The 18,089-nt window shown below is 44.5% G+C and overlaps 41 non-coding genes across 41 annotated transcripts; all 41 read right to left on the bottom strand.

The window, feature by feature from the left end:
* Positions 1–176: 176 nt before the first annotated feature.
* TRNAF-GAA (transfer RNA phenylalanine (anticodon GAA)) lies at positions 177–249 on the bottom strand. Its single transcript has one exon. It is a non-coding gene; the product is annotated as a tRNA-Phe (tRNA).
* An 832-nt stretch (positions 250–1,081) lies between these two features.
* On the bottom strand, positions 1,082–1,154 carry TRNAF-GAA (transfer RNA phenylalanine (anticodon GAA)). The gene has a single exon. It is a non-coding gene; the product is annotated as a tRNA-Phe (tRNA).
* Positions 1,155–1,534: 380 nt separating this feature from the next.
* Positions 1,535–1,607, bottom strand: TRNAF-GAA (transfer RNA phenylalanine (anticodon GAA)). The gene has a single exon. It is a non-coding gene; the product is annotated as a tRNA-Phe (tRNA).
* A 380-nt stretch (positions 1,608–1,987) lies between these two features.
* TRNAF-GAA (transfer RNA phenylalanine (anticodon GAA)) lies at positions 1,988–2,060 on the bottom strand. The gene has a single exon. It is a non-coding gene; the product is annotated as a tRNA-Phe (tRNA).
* A 78-nt stretch (positions 2,061–2,138) lies between these two features.
* TRNAF-GAA (transfer RNA phenylalanine (anticodon GAA)) lies at positions 2,139–2,211 on the bottom strand. Its single transcript has one exon. It is a non-coding gene; the product is annotated as a tRNA-Phe (tRNA).
* Positions 2,212–2,742: 531 nt separating this feature from the next.
* On the bottom strand, positions 2,743–2,815 carry TRNAF-GAA (transfer RNA phenylalanine (anticodon GAA)). The gene has a single exon. It is a non-coding gene; the product is annotated as a tRNA-Phe (tRNA).
* Positions 2,816–3,195: 380 nt separating this feature from the next.
* TRNAF-GAA (transfer RNA phenylalanine (anticodon GAA)) lies at positions 3,196–3,268 on the bottom strand. The gene has a single exon. It is a non-coding gene; the product is annotated as a tRNA-Phe (tRNA).
* Positions 3,269–3,346: 78 nt separating this feature from the next.
* Positions 3,347–3,419, bottom strand: TRNAF-GAA (transfer RNA phenylalanine (anticodon GAA)). Its single transcript has one exon. It is a non-coding gene; the product is annotated as a tRNA-Phe (tRNA).
* A 531-nt stretch (positions 3,420–3,950) lies between these two features.
* Positions 3,951–4,023, bottom strand: TRNAF-GAA (transfer RNA phenylalanine (anticodon GAA)). Its single transcript has one exon. It is a non-coding gene; the product is annotated as a tRNA-Phe (tRNA).
* A 531-nt stretch (positions 4,024–4,554) lies between these two features.
* TRNAF-GAA (transfer RNA phenylalanine (anticodon GAA)) lies at positions 4,555–4,627 on the bottom strand. Its single transcript has one exon. It is a non-coding gene; the product is annotated as a tRNA-Phe (tRNA).
* Positions 4,628–5,309: 682 nt separating this feature from the next.
* On the bottom strand, positions 5,310–5,382 carry TRNAF-GAA (transfer RNA phenylalanine (anticodon GAA)). The gene has a single exon. It is a non-coding gene; the product is annotated as a tRNA-Phe (tRNA).
* A 531-nt stretch (positions 5,383–5,913) lies between these two features.
* TRNAF-GAA (transfer RNA phenylalanine (anticodon GAA)) lies at positions 5,914–5,986 on the bottom strand. Its single transcript has one exon. It is a non-coding gene; the product is annotated as a tRNA-Phe (tRNA).
* A 229-nt stretch (positions 5,987–6,215) lies between these two features.
* On the bottom strand, positions 6,216–6,288 carry TRNAF-GAA (transfer RNA phenylalanine (anticodon GAA)). Its single transcript has one exon. It is a non-coding gene; the product is annotated as a tRNA-Phe (tRNA).
* A 229-nt stretch (positions 6,289–6,517) lies between these two features.
* On the bottom strand, positions 6,518–6,590 carry TRNAF-GAA (transfer RNA phenylalanine (anticodon GAA)). Its single transcript has one exon. It is a non-coding gene; the product is annotated as a tRNA-Phe (tRNA).
* A 380-nt stretch (positions 6,591–6,970) lies between these two features.
* Positions 6,971–7,043, bottom strand: TRNAF-GAA (transfer RNA phenylalanine (anticodon GAA)). Its single transcript has one exon. It is a non-coding gene; the product is annotated as a tRNA-Phe (tRNA).
* Positions 7,044–7,272: 229 nt separating this feature from the next.
* Positions 7,273–7,345, bottom strand: TRNAF-GAA (transfer RNA phenylalanine (anticodon GAA)). The gene has a single exon. It is a non-coding gene; the product is annotated as a tRNA-Phe (tRNA).
* A 380-nt stretch (positions 7,346–7,725) lies between these two features.
* On the bottom strand, positions 7,726–7,798 carry TRNAF-GAA (transfer RNA phenylalanine (anticodon GAA)). Its single transcript has one exon. It is a non-coding gene; the product is annotated as a tRNA-Phe (tRNA).
* Positions 7,799–8,027: 229 nt separating this feature from the next.
* Positions 8,028–8,100, bottom strand: TRNAF-GAA (transfer RNA phenylalanine (anticodon GAA)). Its single transcript has one exon. It is a non-coding gene; the product is annotated as a tRNA-Phe (tRNA).
* A 380-nt stretch (positions 8,101–8,480) lies between these two features.
* On the bottom strand, positions 8,481–8,553 carry TRNAF-GAA (transfer RNA phenylalanine (anticodon GAA)). Its single transcript has one exon. It is a non-coding gene; the product is annotated as a tRNA-Phe (tRNA).
* Positions 8,554–8,933: 380 nt separating this feature from the next.
* TRNAF-GAA (transfer RNA phenylalanine (anticodon GAA)) lies at positions 8,934–9,006 on the bottom strand. The gene has a single exon. It is a non-coding gene; the product is annotated as a tRNA-Phe (tRNA).
* Positions 9,007–9,235: 229 nt separating this feature from the next.
* TRNAF-GAA (transfer RNA phenylalanine (anticodon GAA)) lies at positions 9,236–9,308 on the bottom strand. The gene has a single exon. It is a non-coding gene; the product is annotated as a tRNA-Phe (tRNA).
* A 380-nt stretch (positions 9,309–9,688) lies between these two features.
* Positions 9,689–9,761, bottom strand: TRNAF-GAA (transfer RNA phenylalanine (anticodon GAA)). The gene has a single exon. It is a non-coding gene; the product is annotated as a tRNA-Phe (tRNA).
* A 380-nt stretch (positions 9,762–10,141) lies between these two features.
* TRNAF-GAA (transfer RNA phenylalanine (anticodon GAA)) lies at positions 10,142–10,214 on the bottom strand. Its single transcript has one exon. It is a non-coding gene; the product is annotated as a tRNA-Phe (tRNA).
* A 531-nt stretch (positions 10,215–10,745) lies between these two features.
* Positions 10,746–10,818, bottom strand: TRNAF-GAA (transfer RNA phenylalanine (anticodon GAA)). The gene has a single exon. It is a non-coding gene; the product is annotated as a tRNA-Phe (tRNA).
* A 380-nt stretch (positions 10,819–11,198) lies between these two features.
* On the bottom strand, positions 11,199–11,271 carry TRNAF-GAA (transfer RNA phenylalanine (anticodon GAA)). The gene has a single exon. It is a non-coding gene; the product is annotated as a tRNA-Phe (tRNA).
* A 78-nt stretch (positions 11,272–11,349) lies between these two features.
* Positions 11,350–11,422, bottom strand: TRNAF-GAA (transfer RNA phenylalanine (anticodon GAA)). The gene has a single exon. It is a non-coding gene; the product is annotated as a tRNA-Phe (tRNA).
* Positions 11,423–12,104: 682 nt separating this feature from the next.
* On the bottom strand, positions 12,105–12,177 carry TRNAF-GAA (transfer RNA phenylalanine (anticodon GAA)). The gene has a single exon. It is a non-coding gene; the product is annotated as a tRNA-Phe (tRNA).
* A 229-nt stretch (positions 12,178–12,406) lies between these two features.
* On the bottom strand, positions 12,407–12,479 carry TRNAF-GAA (transfer RNA phenylalanine (anticodon GAA)). Its single transcript has one exon. It is a non-coding gene; the product is annotated as a tRNA-Phe (tRNA).
* Positions 12,480–12,708: 229 nt separating this feature from the next.
* Positions 12,709–12,781, bottom strand: TRNAF-GAA (transfer RNA phenylalanine (anticodon GAA)). Its single transcript has one exon. It is a non-coding gene; the product is annotated as a tRNA-Phe (tRNA).
* Positions 12,782–13,010: 229 nt separating this feature from the next.
* TRNAF-GAA (transfer RNA phenylalanine (anticodon GAA)) lies at positions 13,011–13,083 on the bottom strand. The gene has a single exon. It is a non-coding gene; the product is annotated as a tRNA-Phe (tRNA).
* Positions 13,084–13,161: 78 nt separating this feature from the next.
* TRNAF-AAA (transfer RNA phenylalanine (anticodon AAA)) lies at positions 13,162–13,234 on the bottom strand. Its single transcript has one exon. It is a non-coding gene; the product is annotated as a tRNA-Phe (tRNA).
* A 380-nt stretch (positions 13,235–13,614) lies between these two features.
* Positions 13,615–13,687, bottom strand: TRNAF-GAA (transfer RNA phenylalanine (anticodon GAA)). The gene has a single exon. It is a non-coding gene; the product is annotated as a tRNA-Phe (tRNA).
* Positions 13,688–14,369: 682 nt separating this feature from the next.
* On the bottom strand, positions 14,370–14,442 carry TRNAF-GAA (transfer RNA phenylalanine (anticodon GAA)). Its single transcript has one exon. It is a non-coding gene; the product is annotated as a tRNA-Phe (tRNA).
* A 682-nt stretch (positions 14,443–15,124) lies between these two features.
* Positions 15,125–15,197, bottom strand: TRNAF-GAA (transfer RNA phenylalanine (anticodon GAA)). The gene has a single exon. It is a non-coding gene; the product is annotated as a tRNA-Phe (tRNA).
* Positions 15,198–15,577: 380 nt separating this feature from the next.
* TRNAF-GAA (transfer RNA phenylalanine (anticodon GAA)) lies at positions 15,578–15,650 on the bottom strand. Its single transcript has one exon. It is a non-coding gene; the product is annotated as a tRNA-Phe (tRNA).
* A 229-nt stretch (positions 15,651–15,879) lies between these two features.
* On the bottom strand, positions 15,880–15,952 carry TRNAF-GAA (transfer RNA phenylalanine (anticodon GAA)). Its single transcript has one exon. It is a non-coding gene; the product is annotated as a tRNA-Phe (tRNA).
* A 229-nt stretch (positions 15,953–16,181) lies between these two features.
* Positions 16,182–16,254, bottom strand: TRNAF-GAA (transfer RNA phenylalanine (anticodon GAA)). The gene has a single exon. It is a non-coding gene; the product is annotated as a tRNA-Phe (tRNA).
* A 229-nt stretch (positions 16,255–16,483) lies between these two features.
* Positions 16,484–16,556, bottom strand: TRNAF-GAA (transfer RNA phenylalanine (anticodon GAA)). The gene has a single exon. It is a non-coding gene; the product is annotated as a tRNA-Phe (tRNA).
* A 682-nt stretch (positions 16,557–17,238) lies between these two features.
* TRNAF-GAA (transfer RNA phenylalanine (anticodon GAA)) lies at positions 17,239–17,311 on the bottom strand. The gene has a single exon. It is a non-coding gene; the product is annotated as a tRNA-Phe (tRNA).
* Positions 17,312–17,691: 380 nt separating this feature from the next.
* TRNAF-GAA (transfer RNA phenylalanine (anticodon GAA)) lies at positions 17,692–17,764 on the bottom strand. The gene has a single exon. It is a non-coding gene; the product is annotated as a tRNA-Phe (tRNA).
* Positions 17,765–17,993: 229 nt separating this feature from the next.
* TRNAF-GAA (transfer RNA phenylalanine (anticodon GAA)) lies at positions 17,994–18,066 on the bottom strand. The gene has a single exon. It is a non-coding gene; the product is annotated as a tRNA-Phe (tRNA).
* Positions 18,067–18,089: the final 23 nt, after the last annotated feature.

Here is an 18,089-nt window from a genome sequence, read left to right as displayed (position 1 = left end):
TACACGATCCAAACACCTCTGCTGTTGCCGAAACCCGGGATCGAACCAGGGACCATTAGATCTTCAGTCTTACGCTCTCCCAACTAAGCTATTTCGGCTCTTTGTCATGTAACCAGGGACACTTTCCTTGGGAAAGCAGTTTACTTTAATGTACACGACCCAAAAAGCTTTCATGTTGCCGAAACCCGGGATCGAACCAGGGACCTTTAAATCTTCAGTCTAACGCTCTCCCAACTGAGCTATTTCGGCTCTTATTCATGCAACCAGGTAAACTTTCCTGAAGCAAATAATTTACTTTAAGATACACGACCCATAAAGGTCTCGTATTGCCGAAACCCGGGATCGAACCGGGGACCTTTAGATCTTCAGGCTAACGCTCTCCCAACTGAGCTATTTCGGCTCATATTTAAGCAGCCAGGGAATTTTTCCTGAAGCAAATAATTTACTTTAAGATACACGACCCAAAAAGCTCTCGTATTTCCGAAACCCGGGATCGAACCAGGGACCTTTAGATCTTCAGTCTAACGCTCTCCCAACTGAGCAATTTCGGCTCATATTCACGGAGCAAGGGAATTTTTCCTGAAGAAAATAATTTACTATAAGATACACGATCCAAACACCTCTGCTGTTGCCGAAACCCGGGATCGAACCAGGGACCTTTAGACCTTCAGTCTAACGCTCTCCCAACTAAGCTATTTCGGCTCTTTTTCATGTAATCAGGGACACTTTCCTTGGGAAAGCAGTTTACTTTAATGTACACGACCCAAAAAGCTTTCATGTTGCCGAAACCCGGGATCGAACAGGGACCTTTAGATCTTCAGTCTAACGCTCTCCCAACTGAGCTATTTCGGCTCATATTCAAGCAGCTAGGGAATTTTTCCTGAAGCAAATAATTTACTTTAAGATACACGACCCAAAAAGCTCTCGTGTTGCCGAAACTCGGGATCGAACCAGGGACCTTTAGATCTTCAGTCTAACGCTCTCCCAACTGAGCTATTTCGGCTCATATTCAAGCAGCTAGGGAATTTTTCCTGAAGAAAGTAATTTACCTTAAGGTACACGACCCAAAAAGCTCTCGTGTTGCCGAAACCCGGGATCGAACCAGGGACCTTTAGATCTTCAGTCTAACGCTCTCCCAACTGAGCTATTTCGGCTCATATCCACGCAGCTAGGGAATTTTTCCTGAAGCAAATAATTTACTTTAAGATACACGACCCAAAAAGCTCTCATATTTCCGAAACCCGGGATCGAACCAGGGACCTTTATATCTTCAGTCCAACGCTCTCCCAACTGAGCAATTTCGGCTCATATTCACGGAGCAAGGGAATTTTTCCTGAAGAAAATAATTTACTTTAAGATACACGATCCAAACACCTCTGCTGTTGCCGAAACCCGGGATCGAACCAGGGACCATTAGATCTTCAGTCTTACGCTCTCCCAACTAAGCTATTTCGGCTCTTTTTCATGTAACCAGGGACACTTTCCTTGGGAAAGCAGTTTACTTTAATGTACACGACCCAAAAAGCTTTCATGTTGCCGAAACCCGGGATCGAACCAGGGACCTTTAGATCTTCAGTCTAACGCTCTCCCAACTGAGCTATTTCGGCTCATATTCACGCAGCTAGGGAATTTTTCCTGAAGCAAATAATTTACTTTAAGATACACGACCCAAAAAGCTCTCGTATTTCCGAAACCCGGGATCGAACCAGGGACCTTTAGATCTTCAGTCCAACGCTCTCCCAACTGAGCAATTTCGGCTCATATTCACGGAGCAAGGGAATTTTTCCTGAAGAAAATAATTTACTTTAAGATACACGATCCAAACACCTCTGCTGTTGCCGAAACCCGGGATCGAACCAGGGACCATTAGATCTTCAGTCTTACGCTCTCCCAACTAAGCTATTTCGGCTCTTTTTCATGTAACCAGGGACACTTTCCTTGGGAAAGCAGTTTACTTTAATGTACACGACCCAAAAAGCTTTCATGTTGCCGAAACCCGGGATCGAACCAGGGACCTTTAGATCTTCAGTCTAACGCTCTCCCAACTGAGCTATTTCGGCTCTTGTTCAAGCAGCTAGGGAATTTTTCCTGAAGAAAATAATTTACTTTAAGATACACGATCCAAACACTTCTGCTGTTGCCGAAACCCGGGATCGAACCAGGGACCTTTAGATCTTCAGTCTAACGCTCTCCCAACTAAGCTATTTCGGCTCCTTTTCATGTAACCAGGGACACTTTCCTTGGGAAAGCAGTTTACTTTAATGTACACGACCCAAAAAGCTCTCGTGTTGCCGAAACCCGGGATCGAACCAGGGACCTTTAGATCTTCAGTCTAACGCTCTCCCATGTAAGCTATTTCGGCTCATATTCAAGCAGCTAGGGAATTTTTCCTGAAGCAAATAATTTACTTTAAGATACACGACCCAAAAAGCTCTCGTATTTCCGAAACCCGGGATCGAACCAGGGACCTTTAGATCTTCAGTCCAACGCTCTCCCAACTGAGCAATTTCGGCTCATATTCACGGAGCAAGGGAATTTTTCCTGAAGAAAATAATTTACTTTAAGATACACGATCCAAACACCTCTGCTGTTGCCGAAACCCGGGATCGAACCAGGGACCATTAGATCTTCAGTCTTACGCTCTCCCAACTAAGCTATTTCGGCTCTTTGTCATGTAACCAGGGACACTTTCCTTGGGAAAGCAGTTTACTTTAATGTACACGACCCAAAAAGCTTTCATGTTGCCGAAACCCGGGATCGAACCAGGGACCTTTAAATCTTCAGTCTAACGCTCTCCCAACTGAGCTATTTCGGCTCTTATTCATGCAACCAGGTAAACTTTCCTGAAGCAAATAATTTACTTTAAGATACACGACCCAAAAAGCTCTCGTATTGCCGAAACCCGGGATCGAACCGGGGACCTTTAGATCTTCAGGCTAACGCTCTCCCAACTGAGCTATTTCGGCTCATATTTAAGCAGCCAGGGAATTTTTCCTGAAGCAAATAATTTACTTTAAGATACACGACCCAAAAAGCTCTCGTATTTCCGAAACCCGGGATCGAACCAGGGACCTTTATATCTTCAGTCTAACGCTCTCCCAACTGAGCAATTTCGGCTCATATTCACGGAGCAAGGGAATTTTTCCTGAAGAAAATAATTTACTATAAGATACACGATCCAAACACCTCTGCTGTTGCCGAAACCCGGGATCGAACCAGGGACCTTTAGACCTTCAGTCTAACGCTCTCCCAACTGAGCTATTTCGGCTCTTGTTCAAGCAGCTAGGGAATTTTTCCTGAAGAAAATAATTTACTTTAAGATACACGATCCAAACACTTCTGCTGTTGCCGAAACCCGGGATCGAACCAGGGACCTTTAGATCTTCAGTCTAACGCTCTCCCAACTAAGCTATTTCGGCTCCTTTTCATGTAACCAGGGACACTTTCCTTGGGAAAGCAGTTTACTTTAATGTACACGACCCAAAAAGCTCTCGTGTTGCCGAAACCCGGGATCGAACCAGGGACCTTTAGATCTTCAGTCTAACGCTCTCCCATGTAAGCTATTTCGGCTCATATTCAAGCAGCTAGGGAATTTTTCCTGAAGCAAATAATTTACTTTAAGATACACGACCCAAAAAGCTCTCGTATTTCCGAAACCCGGGATCGAACCAGGGACCTTTAGATCTTCAGTCCAACGCTCTCCCAACTGAGCAATTTCGGCTCATATTCACGGAGCAAGGGAATTTTTCCTGAAGAAAATAATTTACTTTAAGATACACGATCCAAACACCTCTGCTGTTGCCGAAACCCGGGATCGAACCAGGGACCATTAGATCTTCAGTCTTACGCTCTCCCAACTAAGCTATTTCGGCTCTTTGTCATGTAACCAGGGACACTTTCCTTGGGAAAGCAGTTTACTTTAATGTACACGACCCAAAAAGCTTTCATGTTGCCGAAACCCGGGATCGAACCAGGGACCTTTAAATCTTCAGTCTAACGCTCTCCCAACTGAGCTATTTCGGCTCTTATTCATGCAACCAGGTAAACTTTCCTGAAGCAAATAATTTACTTTAAGATACACGACCCAAAAAGCTCTCGTATTGCCGAAACCCGGGATCGAACCGGGGACCTTTAGATCTTCAGGCTAACGCTCTCCCAACTGAGCTATTTCGGCTCATATTTAAGCAGCCAGGGAATTTTTCCTGAAGCAAATAATTTACTTTAAGATACACGACCCAAAAAGCTCTCGTATTTCCGAAACCCGGGATCGAACCAGGGACCTTTAGATCTTCAGTCTAACGCTCTCCCAACTGAGCAATTTCGGCTCATATTCACGGAGCAAGGGAATTTTTCCTGAAGAAAATAATTTACTATAAGATACACGATCCAAACACCTCTGCTGTTGCCGAAACCCGGGATCGAACCAGGGACCTTTAGACCTTCAGTCTAACGCTCTCCCAATTAAGCTATTTCGGCTCTTTTTCATGTAACCAGGGACACTTTCCTTGGGAAAGCAGTTTACTTTAATGTACACGACCCAAAAAGCTTTCATGTTGCCGAAACCCGGGATCGAACCAGGGACCTTTAGATCTTCAGTCTAACGCTCTCCCAACTGAGCTATTTCGGCTCATATTCAAGCAGCTAGGGAATTTTTCCTGAAGCAAATAATTTACTTTAAGATACACGACCCAAAAAGCTCTCGTGTTGCCGAAACTCGGGATCGAACCAGGGACCTTTAGATCTTCAGTCTAACGCTCTCCCAACTGAGCTATTTCGGCTCATATTCAAGCAGCTAGGGAATTTTTCCTGAAGAAAGTAATTTACCTTAAGGTACACGACCCAAAAAGCTCTCGTGTTGCCGAAACCCGGGATCGAAACAGGGACCTTTAGATCTTCAGTCCAACGCTCTCCCAACTGAGCAATTTCGGCTCATATTCACGGAGCAAGGGAATTTTTCCTGAAGAAAATAATTTACTTTAAGATACACGATCCAAACACCTCTGCTGTTGCCGAAACCCGGGATCGAACCAGGGACCATTAGATCTTCAGTCTTACGCTCTCCCAACTAAGCTATTTCGGCTCTTTTTCATGTAACCAGGGACACTTTCCTTGGGAAAGCAGTTTACTTTAATGTACACGACCCAAAAAGCTTTCATGTTGCCGAAACCCGGGATCGAACCAGGGACCTTTAGATCTTCAGTCTTACGCTCTCCCAACTAAGCTATTTCGGCTCTTTGTCATGTAACCAGGGACACTTTCCTTGGGAAAGCAGTTTACTTTAATGTACACGACCCAAAAAGCTTTCATGTTGCCGAAACCCGGGATCGAACCAGGGACCTTTAAATCTTCAGTCTAACGCTCTCCCAACTGAGCTATTTCGGCTCTTATTCATGCAACCAGGTAAACTTTCCTGAAGCAAATAATTTACTTTAAGATACACGACCCAAAAAGCTCTCGTATTGCCGAAACCCGGGATCGAACCGGGGACCTTTAGATCTTCAGGCTAACGCTCTCCCAACTGAGCTATTTCGGCTCATATTTAAGCAGCCAGGGAATTTTTCCTGAAGCAAATAATTTACTTTAAGATACACGACCCAAAAAGCTCTCGTATTTCCGAAACCCGGGATCGAACCAGGGACCTTTAGATCTTCAGTCTAACGCTCTCCCAACTGAGCAATTTCGGCTCATATTCACGGAGCAAGGGAATTTTTCCTGAAGAAAATAATTTACTATAAGATACACGATCCAAACACCTCTGCTGTTGCCGAAACCCGGGATCGAACCAGGGACCTTTAGACCTTCAGTCTAACGCTCTCCCAACTAAGCTATTTCGGCTCTTTTTCATGTAACCAGGGACACTTTCCTTGGGAAAGCAGTTTACTTTAATGTACACGACCCAAAAAGCTTTCATGTTGCCGAAACCCGGGATCGAACCAGGGACCTTTAGATCTTCAGTCTAACGCTCTCCCAACTGAGCTATTTCGGCTCATATTCAAGCAGCTAGGGAATTTTTCCTGAAGCAAATAATTTACTTTAAGATACACGACCCAAAAAGCTCTCGTGTTGCCGAAACTCGGGATCGAACCAGGGACCTTTAGATCTTCAGTCTAACGCTCTCCCAACTGAGCTATTTCGGCTCATATTCAAGCAGCTAGGGAATTTTTCCTGAAGAAAGTAATTTACCTTAAGGTACACGACCCAAAAAGCTCTCGTGTTGCCGAAACCCGGGATCGAACCAGGGACCTTTAGATCTTCAGTCTAACGCTCTCCCAACTGAGCTATTTCGGCTCATATTCACGCAGCTAGGGAATTTTTCCTGAAGCAAATAATTTACTTTAAGATACACGACCCAAAAAGCTCTCGTATTTCCGAAACCCGGGATCGAACCAGGGACCTTTATATCTTCAGTCCAACGCTCTCCCAACTGAGCAATTTCGGCTCATATTCACGGAGCAAGGGAATTTTTCCTGAAGAAAATAATTTACTTTAAGATACACGATCCAAACACCTCTGCTGTTGCCGAAACCCGGGATCGAACCAGGGACCTTTAAATCTTCAGTCTAATGCTCTCCCAACTGAGCTATTTCGGCTCTTATTCATGCAACCAGGTAAACTTTCCTGAAGCAAATAATTTACTTTAAGATACACGACCCAAAAAGCTCTCGTATTTCCGAAACCCGGGATCGAACCAGGGACCTTTAGATCTTCAGTCTAACGCTCTCCCAACTGAGCAATTTCGGCTCATATTCACGGAGCAAGGGAATTTTTCCTGAAGAAAATAATTTACTATAAGATACACGATCCAAACACCTCTGCTGTTGCCGAAACCCGGGATCGAACCAGGGACCTTTAGACCTTCAGTCTAACGCTCTCCCAATTAAGCTATTTCGGCTCTTTTTCATGTAACCAGGGACACTTTCCTTGGGAAAGCAGTTTACTTTAATGTACACGACCCAAAAAGCTTTCATGTTGCCGAAACCCGGGATCGAACCAGGGACCTTTAGATCTTCAGTCTAACGCTCTCCCAACTGAGCTATTTCGGCTCATATTCAAGCAGCTAGGGAATTTTTCCTGAAGCAAATAATTTACTTTAAGATACACGACCCAAAAAGCTCTCGTGTTGCCGAAACTCGGGATCGAACCAGGGACCTTTAGATCTTCAGTCTAACGCTCTCCCAACTGAGCTATTTCGGCTCATATTCAAGCAGCTAGGGAATTTTTCCTGAAGAAAGTAATTTACCTTAAGGTACACGACCCAAAAAGCTCTCGTGTTGCCGAAACCCGGGATCGAACCAGGGACCTTTAGATCTTCAGTCTAACGCTCTCCCAACTGAGCTATTTCGGCTCATATTCACGCAGCTAGGGAATTTTTCCTGAAGCAAATAATTTACTTTAAGATACACGACCCATAAAGCTCTCGTATTTCCGAAACAAGGGATCGAACCAGGGACCTTTATATCTTCAGTCCAACGCTCTCCCAACTGAGCAATTTCGGCTCATATTCACGGAGCAAGGGAATTTTTCCTGAAGAAAATAATTTACTTTAAGATACACGATCCAAACACCTCTGCTGTTGCCGAAACCCGGGATCGAACCAGGGACCATTAGATCTTCAGTCTTACGCTCTCCCAACTAAGCTAGTTCGGCTCTTTTTCATGTAACCAGGGACACTTTCCTTGGGAAAGCAGTTTACTTTAATGTACACGACCCAAAAAGCTTTCATGTTGCCGAAACCCGGGATCGAACCAGGGACCTTTAGATCTTCAGTCTAACGCTCTCCCAACTGAGCTATTTCGGCTCATATTCAAGCAGCTAGGGAATTTTTCCTGAAGCAAATAATTTACTTTAAGATACACGACCCAAAAAGCTCTCGTGTTGCCGAAACTCGGGATCGAACCAGGGACCTTTAGATCTTCAGTCTAACGCTCTCCCAACTGAACTATTTCGGCTCATATTCAAGCAGCTAGGGAATTTTTCCTGAAGAAAGTAATTTACCTTAAGGTACACGACCCAAAAAGCTCTCGTGTTGCCGAAACCCGGGATCGAACCAGGGACCATTAGATCTTCAGTCTAACGCTCTCCCAACTGAGCTATTTCGGCTCATATTCACGCAGCTAGGGAATTTTTCCTGAAGCAAATAATTTACTTTAAGATACACGACCCAAAAAGCTCTCGTATTTCCGAAACCCGGGATCGAACCAGGGACCTTTATATCTTCAGTCCAACGCTCTCCCAACTGAGCAATTTCGGCTCATATTCACGGAGCAAGGGAATTTTTCCTGAAGAAAATAATTTACTTTAAGATACACGATCCAAACACCTCTGCTGTTGCCGAAACCCGGGATCGAACCAGGGACCATTAGATCTTCAGTCTTACGCTCTCCCAACTAAGCTATTTCGGCTCTTTTTCATGTAACCAGGGACACTTTCCTTGGGAAAGCAGTTTACTTTAATGTACACGACCCAAAAAGCTTTCATGTTGCCGAAACCCGGGATCGAACCAGGGACCTTTAGATCTTCAGTCTAACGCTCTCCCAACTGAGCTATTTCGGCTCATATTCACGCAGCTAGGGAATTTTTCCTGAAGCAAATAATTTACTTTAAGATACACGACCCAAAAAGCTCTCGTATTTCCGAAACCCGGGATCGAACCAGGGACCTTTAGATCTTCAGTCCAACGCTCTCCCAACTGAGCAATTTCGGCTCATATTCACGGAGCAAGGGAATTTTTCCTGAAGAAAATAATTTACTTTAAGATACACGATCCAAACACCTCTGCTGTTGCCGAAACCCGGGATCGAACCAGGGACCATTAGATCTTCAGTCTTACGCTCTCCCAACTAAGCTATTTCGGCTCTTTTTCATGAAACCAGGGACACTTTCCTTGGGAAAGCAGTTTACTTTAATGTACACGACCCAAAAAGCATTCATGTTGCCGAAACCCGGGATCGAACCAGGGACCTTTAGATCTTCAGTCTAACGCTCTCCCAACTGAGCTATTTCGGCTCATATTCAAGCAGCTAGGGAATTTTTCCTGAAGCAAATAATTTACTTTAAGATACACGACCCAAAAAGCTCTCGTGTTGCCGAAACTCGGGATCGAACCAGGGACCTTTAGATCTTCAGTCTAACGCTCTCCCAACTGAACTATTTCGGCTCATATTCAAGCAGCTAGGGAATTTTTCCTGAAGAAAGTAATTTACCTTAAGGTACACGACCCAAAAAGCTCTCGTGTTGCCGAAACCCGGGATCGAACCAGGGACCTTTAGATCTTCAGTCTAACGCTCTCCCAACTGAGCTATTTCGGCTCATATTCACGCAGCTAGGGAATTTTTCCTGAAGCAAATAATTTACTTTAAGATACACGACCCAAAAAGCTCTCGTATTTCCGAAACCCGGGATCGAACCAGGGACCTTTATATCTTCAGTCCAACGCTCTCCCAACTGAGCAATTTCGGCTCATATTCACGGAGCAAGGGAATTTTTCCTGAAGAAAATAATTTACTTTAAGATACACGATCCAAACACCTCTGCTGTTGCCGAAACCCGGGATCGAACCAGGGACCATTAGATCTTCAGTCTTACGCTCTCCCAACTAAGCTATTTCGGCTCTTTTTCATGTAACCAGGGACACTTTCCTTGGGAAAGCAGTTTACTTTAATGTACACGACCCAAAAAGCTTTCATGTTGCCGAAACCCGGGATCGAACCAGGGACCTTTAGATCTTCAGTCTAACGCTCTCCCAACTGAGCTATTTCGGCTCATATTCACGCAGCTAGGGAATTTTTCCTGAAGCAAATAATTTACTTTAAGATACACGACCCAAAAAGCTCTCGTATTTCCGAAACCCGGGATCGAACCAGGGACCTTTAGATCTTCAGTCCAACGCTCTCCCAACTGAGCAATTTCGGCTCATATTCACGGAGCAAGGGAATTTTTCCTGAAGAAAATAATTTACTTTAAGATACACGATCCAAACACCTCTGCTGTTGCCGAAACCCGGGATCGAACCAGGGACCATTAGATCTTCAGTCTTACGCTCTCCCAACTAAGCTATTTCGGCTCTTTTTCATGTAACCAGGGACACTTTCCTTGGGAAAGCAGTTTACTTTAATGTACACGACCCAAAAAGCTTTCATGTTGCCGAAACCCGGGATCGAACCAGGGACCTTTAAATCTTCAGTCTAACGCTCTCCCAACTGAGCTATTTCGGCTCTTATTCATGCAACCAGGTAAACTTTCCTGAAGCAAATAATTTACTTTAAGATACACGACCCAAAAAGCTCTCGTATTGCCGAAACCCGGGATCGAACCGGGGACCTTTAGATCTTCAGGCTAACGCTCTCCCAACTGAGCTATTTCGGCTCATATTTAAGCAGCCAGGGAATTTTTCCTGAAGCAAATAATTTACTTTAAGATACACGACCCAAAAAGCTCTCGTATTTCCGAAACCCGGGATCGAACCAGGGACCTTTAGATCTTCAGTCTAACGCTCTCCCAACTGAGCAATTTCGGCTCATATTCACGGAGCAAGGGAATTTTTCCTGAAGAAAATAATTTACTATAAGATACACGATCCAAACACCTCTGCTGTTGCCGAAACCCGGGATCGAACCAGGGACCTTTAGACCTTCAGTCTAACGCTCTCCCAACTAAGCTATTTCGGCTCTTTTTCATGTAACCAGGGACACTTTCCTTGGGAAAGCAGTTTACTTTAATGTACACGACCCAAAAAGCTTTCATGTTGCCGAAACCCGGGATCGAACCAGGGACCTTTAGATCTTCAGTCTAACGCTCTCCCAACTGAGCTATTTCGGCTCATATTCACGCAGCTAGGGAATTTTTCCTGAAGCAAATAATTTACTTTAAGATACACGACCCAAAAAGCTCTCGTATTTCCGAAACCCGGGATCGAACCAGGGACCTTTAGATCTTCAGTCCAACGCTCTCCCAACTGAGCAATTTCGGCTCATATTCACGGAGCAAGGGAATTTTTCCTGAAGAAAATAATTTACTTTAAGATACACGATCCAAACACCTCTGCTGTTGCCGAAACCCGGGATCGAACCAGGGACCATTAGATCTTCAGTCTTACGCTCTCCCAACTAAGCTATTTCGGCTCTTTTTCATGTAACCAGGGACACTTTCCTTGGGAAAGCAGTTTACTTTAATGTACACGACCCAAAAAGCTTTCATGTTGCCGAAACCCGGGATCGAACCAGGGACCTTTAGATCTTCAGTCTAACGCTCTCCCAACTGAGCTATTTCGGCTCTTGTTCAAGCAGCTAGGGAATTTTTCCTGAAGAAAATAATTTACTTTAAGATACACGATCCAAACACTTCTGCTGTTGCCGAAACCCGGGATCGAACCAGGGACCTTTAGATCTTCAGTCTAACGCTCTCCCAACTAAGCTATTTCGGCTCCTTTTCATGTAACCAGGGACACTTTCCTTGGGAAAGCAGTTTACTTTAATGTACACGACCCAAAAAGCTCTCGTGTTGCCGAAACCCGGGATCGAACCAGGGACCTTTAGATCTTCAGTCTAACGCTCTCCCATGTGAGCTATTTCGGCTCATATTCAAGCAGCTAGGGAATTTTTCCTGAAGCAAATAATTTACTTTAAGATACACGACCCAAAAAGCTCTCGTATTGCCGAAACCCGGGATCGAACCGGGGACCTTTAGATCTTCAGGCTAACGCTCTCCCAACTGAGCTATTTCGGCTCATATTTAAGCAGCCAGGGAATTTTTCCTGAAGCAAATAATTTACTTTAAGATACACGACCCAAAAAGCTCTCGTATTTCCGAAACCCGGGATCGAACCAGGGACCTTTAGATCTTCAGTCTAACGCTCTCCCAACTGAGCAATTTCGGCTCATATTCACGGAGCAAGGGAATTTTTCCTGAAGAAAATAATTTACTATAAGATACACGATCCAAACACCTCTGCTGTTGCCGAAACCCGGGATCGAACCAGGGACCTTTAGACCTTCAGTCTAACGCTCTCCCAACTAAGCTATTTCGGCTCTTTTTCATGTAACCAGGGACACTTTCCTTGGGAAAGCAGTTTACTTTAATGTACACGACCCAAAAAGCTTTCATGTTGCCGAAACCCGGGATCGAACCAGTGACCTTTAGATCTTCAGTCTAACGCTCTCCCAACTGAGCTATTTCGGCTCATATTCAAGCAGCTAGGGAATTTTTCCTGAAGCAAATAATTTACTTTAAGATACACGACCCAAAAAGCTCTCGTGTTGCCGAAACTCGGGATCGAACCAGGGACCTTTAGATCTTCAGTCTAACGCTCTCCCAACTGAGCTATTTCGGCTCATATTCAAGCAGCTAGGGAATTTTTCCTGAAGAAAGTAATTTACCTTAAGGTACACGACCCAAAAAGCTCTCGTGTTGCCGAAACCCGGGATCGAACCAGGGACCTTTAGATCTTCAGTCTAACGCTCTCCCAACTGAGCTATTTCGGCTCATATTCACGCAGCTAGGGAATTTTTCCTGAAGAAAATAATTTACTATAAGATACACGATCCAAACACCTCTGCTGTTGCCGAAACCCGGGATCGAACCAGGGACCTTTAGACCTTCAGTCTAACGCTCTCCCAACTAAGCTATTTCGGCTCTTTTTCATGTAACCAGGGACACTTTCCTTGGGAAAGCAGTTTACTTTAATGTACACGACCCAAAAAGCTTTCATGTTGCCGAAACCCGGGATCGAACCAGGGACCTTTAGATCTTCAGTCTAACGCTCTCCCAACTGAGCTATTTCGGCTCATATTCAAGCAGCTAGGGAATTTTTCCTGAAGCAAATAATTTACTTTCTGATACACGACCCAAAAAGCTCTCGTGTTGCCGAAACTCGGGATCGAACCAGGGTCCTTTAGATCTTCAGTCTAACGCTCTCCCAACTGAGCTATTTCGGCTCATATTCAAGCAGCTAGGGAATTTTTCCTGAAGAAAGTAATTTACCTTAAGGTACACGACCCAAAAAGCTCTCGTGTTGCCGAAACCCGGGATCGAACCAGGGACCTTTAGATCTTCAGTCTAACGCTCTCCCAACTGAGCTATTTCGGCTCATATTCAAGCAGCTAGGGAATTTTTCCTGAAGCAAATAATTTACTTTAAGATACACGACCCAAAAAGCTCTCGTATTTCCGAAACCCGGGATCGAACCAGGGACCTTTAGATCTTTAGTCCAACGCTCTCCCAACTGAGCAATTTCGGCTCATATTCACGGAGCAAGGGAATTTTTCCTGAAGAAAATAATTTACTTTAAGATACACGATCCAAACACCTCTGCTGTTGCCGAAACCCGGGATCGAACCAGGGACCATTAGATCTTCAGTCTTACGCTCTCCCAACTAAGCTATTTCGGCTCTTTTTCATGTAACCAGGGACACTTTCCTTGGGAAAGCAGTTTACTTTAATGTACACGACCCAAAAAGCTTTCATGTTGCCGAAACCCGGGATCGAACCAGGGACCTTTAAATCTTCAGTCTAACGCTCTCCCAACTGAGCTATTTTGGCTCTTATTCATGCAACCAGGTAAACTTTCCTGAAGCAAATAATTTACTTTAAGATACACGACCCAAAAAGCTCTCGTATTGCCGAAACCCGGGATCGAACCGGGGACCTTTAGATCTTCAGTCTAACGCTCTCACAACTGAGCTATTTCGGCTCATTTTTAAGCAGCCAGGGAATTTTTCCTGAAGCAAATAATTTACTTTAAGATACACGACCCAAAAAGCTCTCGTATTTCCGAAACCCGGGATCGAACCAGGGACCTTTAGATCTTCAGTCTAACGCTCTCCCAACTGAGCTATTTCGGCTCATATTCACGCAGCTAGGGAATTTTTCCTGAAGCAAATAATTTACTTTAAGATACACGACCCAAAAAGCTCTCGTATTTCCGAAACCCGGGATCGAACCAGGGACCATTAGATCTTCAGTCTTACGCTCTCCCAACTAAGCTATTTCGGCTCTTTTTCATGTAACCAGGGACACTTTCCTTGGGAAAGCAGTTTACTTTAATGTACACGACCCAAAAAGCTTTCATGTTGCCGAAACCCGGGATCGAACCAGGGACCTTTAGATCTTCTGTCTAACGCTCTCCCAACTGAGCTATTTCGGCTCATATTCAAGCAGCTAGGGAATTTTTCCTGAAGCAAATAATTTACTTTAAGATACACGACCCAAAAAGCTCTCGTGTTGCCGAAACTCGGGATCGAACCAGGGACCTTTATATCTTCAGTCTAACGCTCTCCCAACTGAGCTATTTCGTCTCATATACAAGCAGCTAGGGAATTTTTCCTGAAGAAAGTAATTTACCTTAAGGTACACGACCCAAAAAGCTCTCGTGTTGCCGAAACCCGGGATCGAACCAGGGACCTTTAGATCTTCAGTCTAACGCTCTCCCAACTGAGCTATTTCGGCTCATATTCACGCAGCTAGGGAATTTTTCCTGAAGCAAATAATTTACTTTAAGATACACGACCCAAAAAGCTCTCGTATTTCCGAAACCCGGGATCGAACCAGGGACCTTTAGATCTTCAGTTCAACGCTCTCCCAACTGAGCAATTTCGGCTCATATTCACGGAGCAAGGGAATTTTTCCTGAAGAAAATAATTTACTATAAGATACACGATCCAAACACCTCTGCTGTTGCCGAAACCCGGGATCGAACCAGGGACCTTTAGATCTTCAGTCTAACGCTCTCCCATCTAAGCTATTTCGGCTCTTTTTCATGTAACCATGGACACTTTCCTTGGGAAAGCAGTTTACTTTAATGTACACGACCCAAAAAGCTTTCATGTTGCCGAAACCCGGGATCGAACCAGACACCTTTAGATCTTCAGTCTAACGCTCTCCCAACTGTGCAATTTCGGCTCATATTCACGCAGCTAGGGAATTTTTCCTGAAGAAAATTATTTACTTTAAGATACACGATCCAAACACCTCTGCTGTTGCCGAAACCCGGGATCGAACCAGGGACCATTAGATCTTCAGTCTTACGCTCTCCCAACTAAGCTATTTCGGCTCTTTTTCATGTAACCAGGGACACTTTCCTTGGGAAAGCAGTTTACTTTAATGTACACGACCCAAAAAGCTTTCATGTTGCCGAAACCCGGGATCGAACCAGGGACCTTTAAATCTTCAGTCTAACGCTCTCCCAACTGAGCTATTTCGGCTCTTTTTCATGCAACCAGGTAAACTTTCCTGAAGCAAATAATTTACTTTAAGATACACGACCCAAAAAGCTCTCGTATTGCCGAAACCCGGGATCGAACCGGGGACCTTTAGATCTTCAGGCTAACGCTCTCCCAACTGAGCTATTTCGGCTCATATTTAAGCAGCCAGGGAATTTTTCCTGAAGCAAATAATTTACTTTAAGATACACGACCCAAAAAGCTCTCGTATTTCCGAAACCCGGGATCGAACCAGGGACCTTTAGACCTTCAGTCTAACGCTCTCCCAACTAAGCTATTTCGGCTCTTTTTCATGTAACCAGGGACACTTTCCTTGGGAAAGCAGTTTACTTTAATGTACACGACCCAAAAAGCTTTCATGTTGCCGAAACCCGGGATCGAACCAGGGACCTTTAGATCTTCAGTCTAACGCTCTCCCAACTGAGCTATTTCGGCTCATATTCAAGCAGCTAGGGAATTTTTCCTGAAGCAAATAATTTACTTTAAGATACACGACCCAAAAACCTCTCGTGTTGCCGAAAACCGGGATCGAACCAGGGACCTTTAGATCTTCAGTCTAACGCTCTCCCAACTGAGCTATTTCGGCTCATATTCAAGCAGCTAGGGAATTCTTCCTGAAGAAAGTAATTTACCTTAAGGTACACGACCCAAAAAGCTCTCGTGTTGCCGAAACCCGGGATCGAACCAGGGACCTTTAGATCTTCAGTCTAACGCTCTCCCAACTGAGCTATTTCGGCTCATATTCAAGCAGCTAGGGAATTTTTCCTGAAGCAAATAATTTACTTTAAGATACACGACCCAAAAAGCTCTCGTATTTCCGAAACCCGGGATCGAACCAGGGACCATTAGATCTTCAGTCTTACGCTCTCCCAACTAAGCTATTTCGGCTCTTTTTCATGTAACCAGGGACACTTTCCTTGGGAAAGCAGTTTACTTTAATGTACACGACCCAAAAAGCTTTCATGTTGCCGAAACCCGGGATCGAACCAGGGACCTTTAGATCTTCAGTCTAACGCTCTCCCAACTGAGCTATTTCGGCTCATATTCAAGCAGCTAGGGAATTTTTCCTGAAGCAAATAATTTACTTTAAGATACACGACCCAAAAAGCTCTCGTGTTGCCGAAACTCGGGATCGAACCAGGGACCTTTAGATCTTCAGTCTAACGCTCTCCCAACTGAGCTATTTCGTCTCATATACAAGCAGCTAGGGAATTTTTCCTGAAGAAAGTAATTTACCTTAAGGTACACGACCCAAAAAGCTCTCGTGTTGCCGAAACCCGGGATCGAACCAGGGACCTTTAGATCTTCAGTCTAACGCTCTCCCAACTGAGCTATTTCGGCTCATATTCACGCAGCTAGGGAATTTTTCCTGAAGCAAATAATTTACTTTAAGATACACGACCCAAAAAGCTCTCGTATTTCCGAAACCCGGGATCGAACCAGGGACCTTTAGATCTTCAGTTCAACGCTCTCCCAACTGAGCAATTTCGGCTCATATTCACGGAGCAAGGGAATTTTTCCTGAAGAAAATAATTTACTATAAGATACACGATCCAAACACCTCTGCTGTTGCCGAAACCCGGGATCGAACCAGGGACCTTTAGATCTTCAGTCTAACGCTCTCCCATCTAAGCTATTTCGGCTCTTTTTCATGTAACCATGGACACTTTCCTTGGGAAAGCAGTTTACTTTAATGTACACGACCCAAAAAGCTTTCATGTTGCCGAAACCCGGGATCGAACCAGACACCTTTAGATCTTCAGTCTAACGCTCTCCCAACTGTGCAATTTCGGCTCATATTCACGCAGCTAGGGAATTTTTCCTGAAGAAAATTATTTACTTTAAGATACACGATCCAAACACCTCTGCTGTTGCCGAAACCCGGGATCGAACCAGGGACCATTAGATCTTCAGTCTTACGCTCTCCCAACTAAGCTATTTCGGCTCTTTTTCATGTAACCAGGGACACTTTCCTTGGGAAAGCAGTTTACTTTAATGTACACGACCCAAAAAGCTTTCATGTTGCCGAAACCCGGGATCGAACCAGGGACCTTTAAATCTTCAGTCTAACGCTCTCCCAACTGAGCTATTTCGGCTCTTTTTCATGCAACCAGGTAAACTTTCCTGAAGCAAATAATTTACTTTAAGATACACGACCCAAAAACCTCTCGTATTGCCGAAACCCGGGATCGAACCGGGGACCTTTAGATCTTCAGGCTAACGCTCTCCCAACTGAGCTATTTCGGCTCATATTTAAGCAGCCAGGGAATTTTTCCTGAAGCAAATAATTTACTTTAAGATACACGACCCAAAAAGCTCTCGTATTTCCGAAACCCGGGATCGAACCAGGGACCTTTAGACCTTCAGTCTAACGCTCTCCCAACTAAGCTATTTCGGCTCTTTTTCATGTAACCAGGGACACTTTCCTTGGGAAAGCAGTTTACTTTAATGTACACGACCCAAAAAGCTTTCATGTTGCCGAAACCCGGGATCGAACCAGGGACCTTTAGATCTTCAGTCTAACGCTCTCCCAACTGAGCTATTTCGGCTCATATTCAAGCAGCTAGGGAATTTTTCCTGAAGCAAATAATTTACTTTAAGATACACGACCCAAAAACCTCTCGTGTTGCCGAAAACCGGGATCGAACCAGGGACCTTTAGATCTTCAGTCTAACGCTCTCCCAACTGAGCTATTTCGGCTCATATTCAAGCAGCTAGGGAATTTTTCCTGAAGAAAGTAATTTACCTTAAGGTACACGACCCAAAAAGCTCTCGTGTTGCCGAAACCCGGGATCGAACCAGGGACCTTTAGATCTTCAGTCTAACGCTCTCCCAACTGAGCTATTTCGGCTCATATTCAAGCAGCTAGGGAAT

This window comes from Phalangium opilio, unplaced genomic scaffold, assembly GCF_054372755.1.
Source record: "Phalangium opilio isolate 3A_F unplaced genomic scaffold, DU_Popi_V2 ptg000217l_1, whole genome shotgun sequence".
In the NCBI taxonomy this organism is placed as follows: domain Eukaryota; kingdom Metazoa; phylum Arthropoda; class Arachnida; order Opiliones; family Phalangiidae; genus Phalangium; species Phalangium opilio.
Note: the sequence above shows the minus strand (reverse complement) of the source record. Positions and strands in the feature narration are given on the sequence as shown.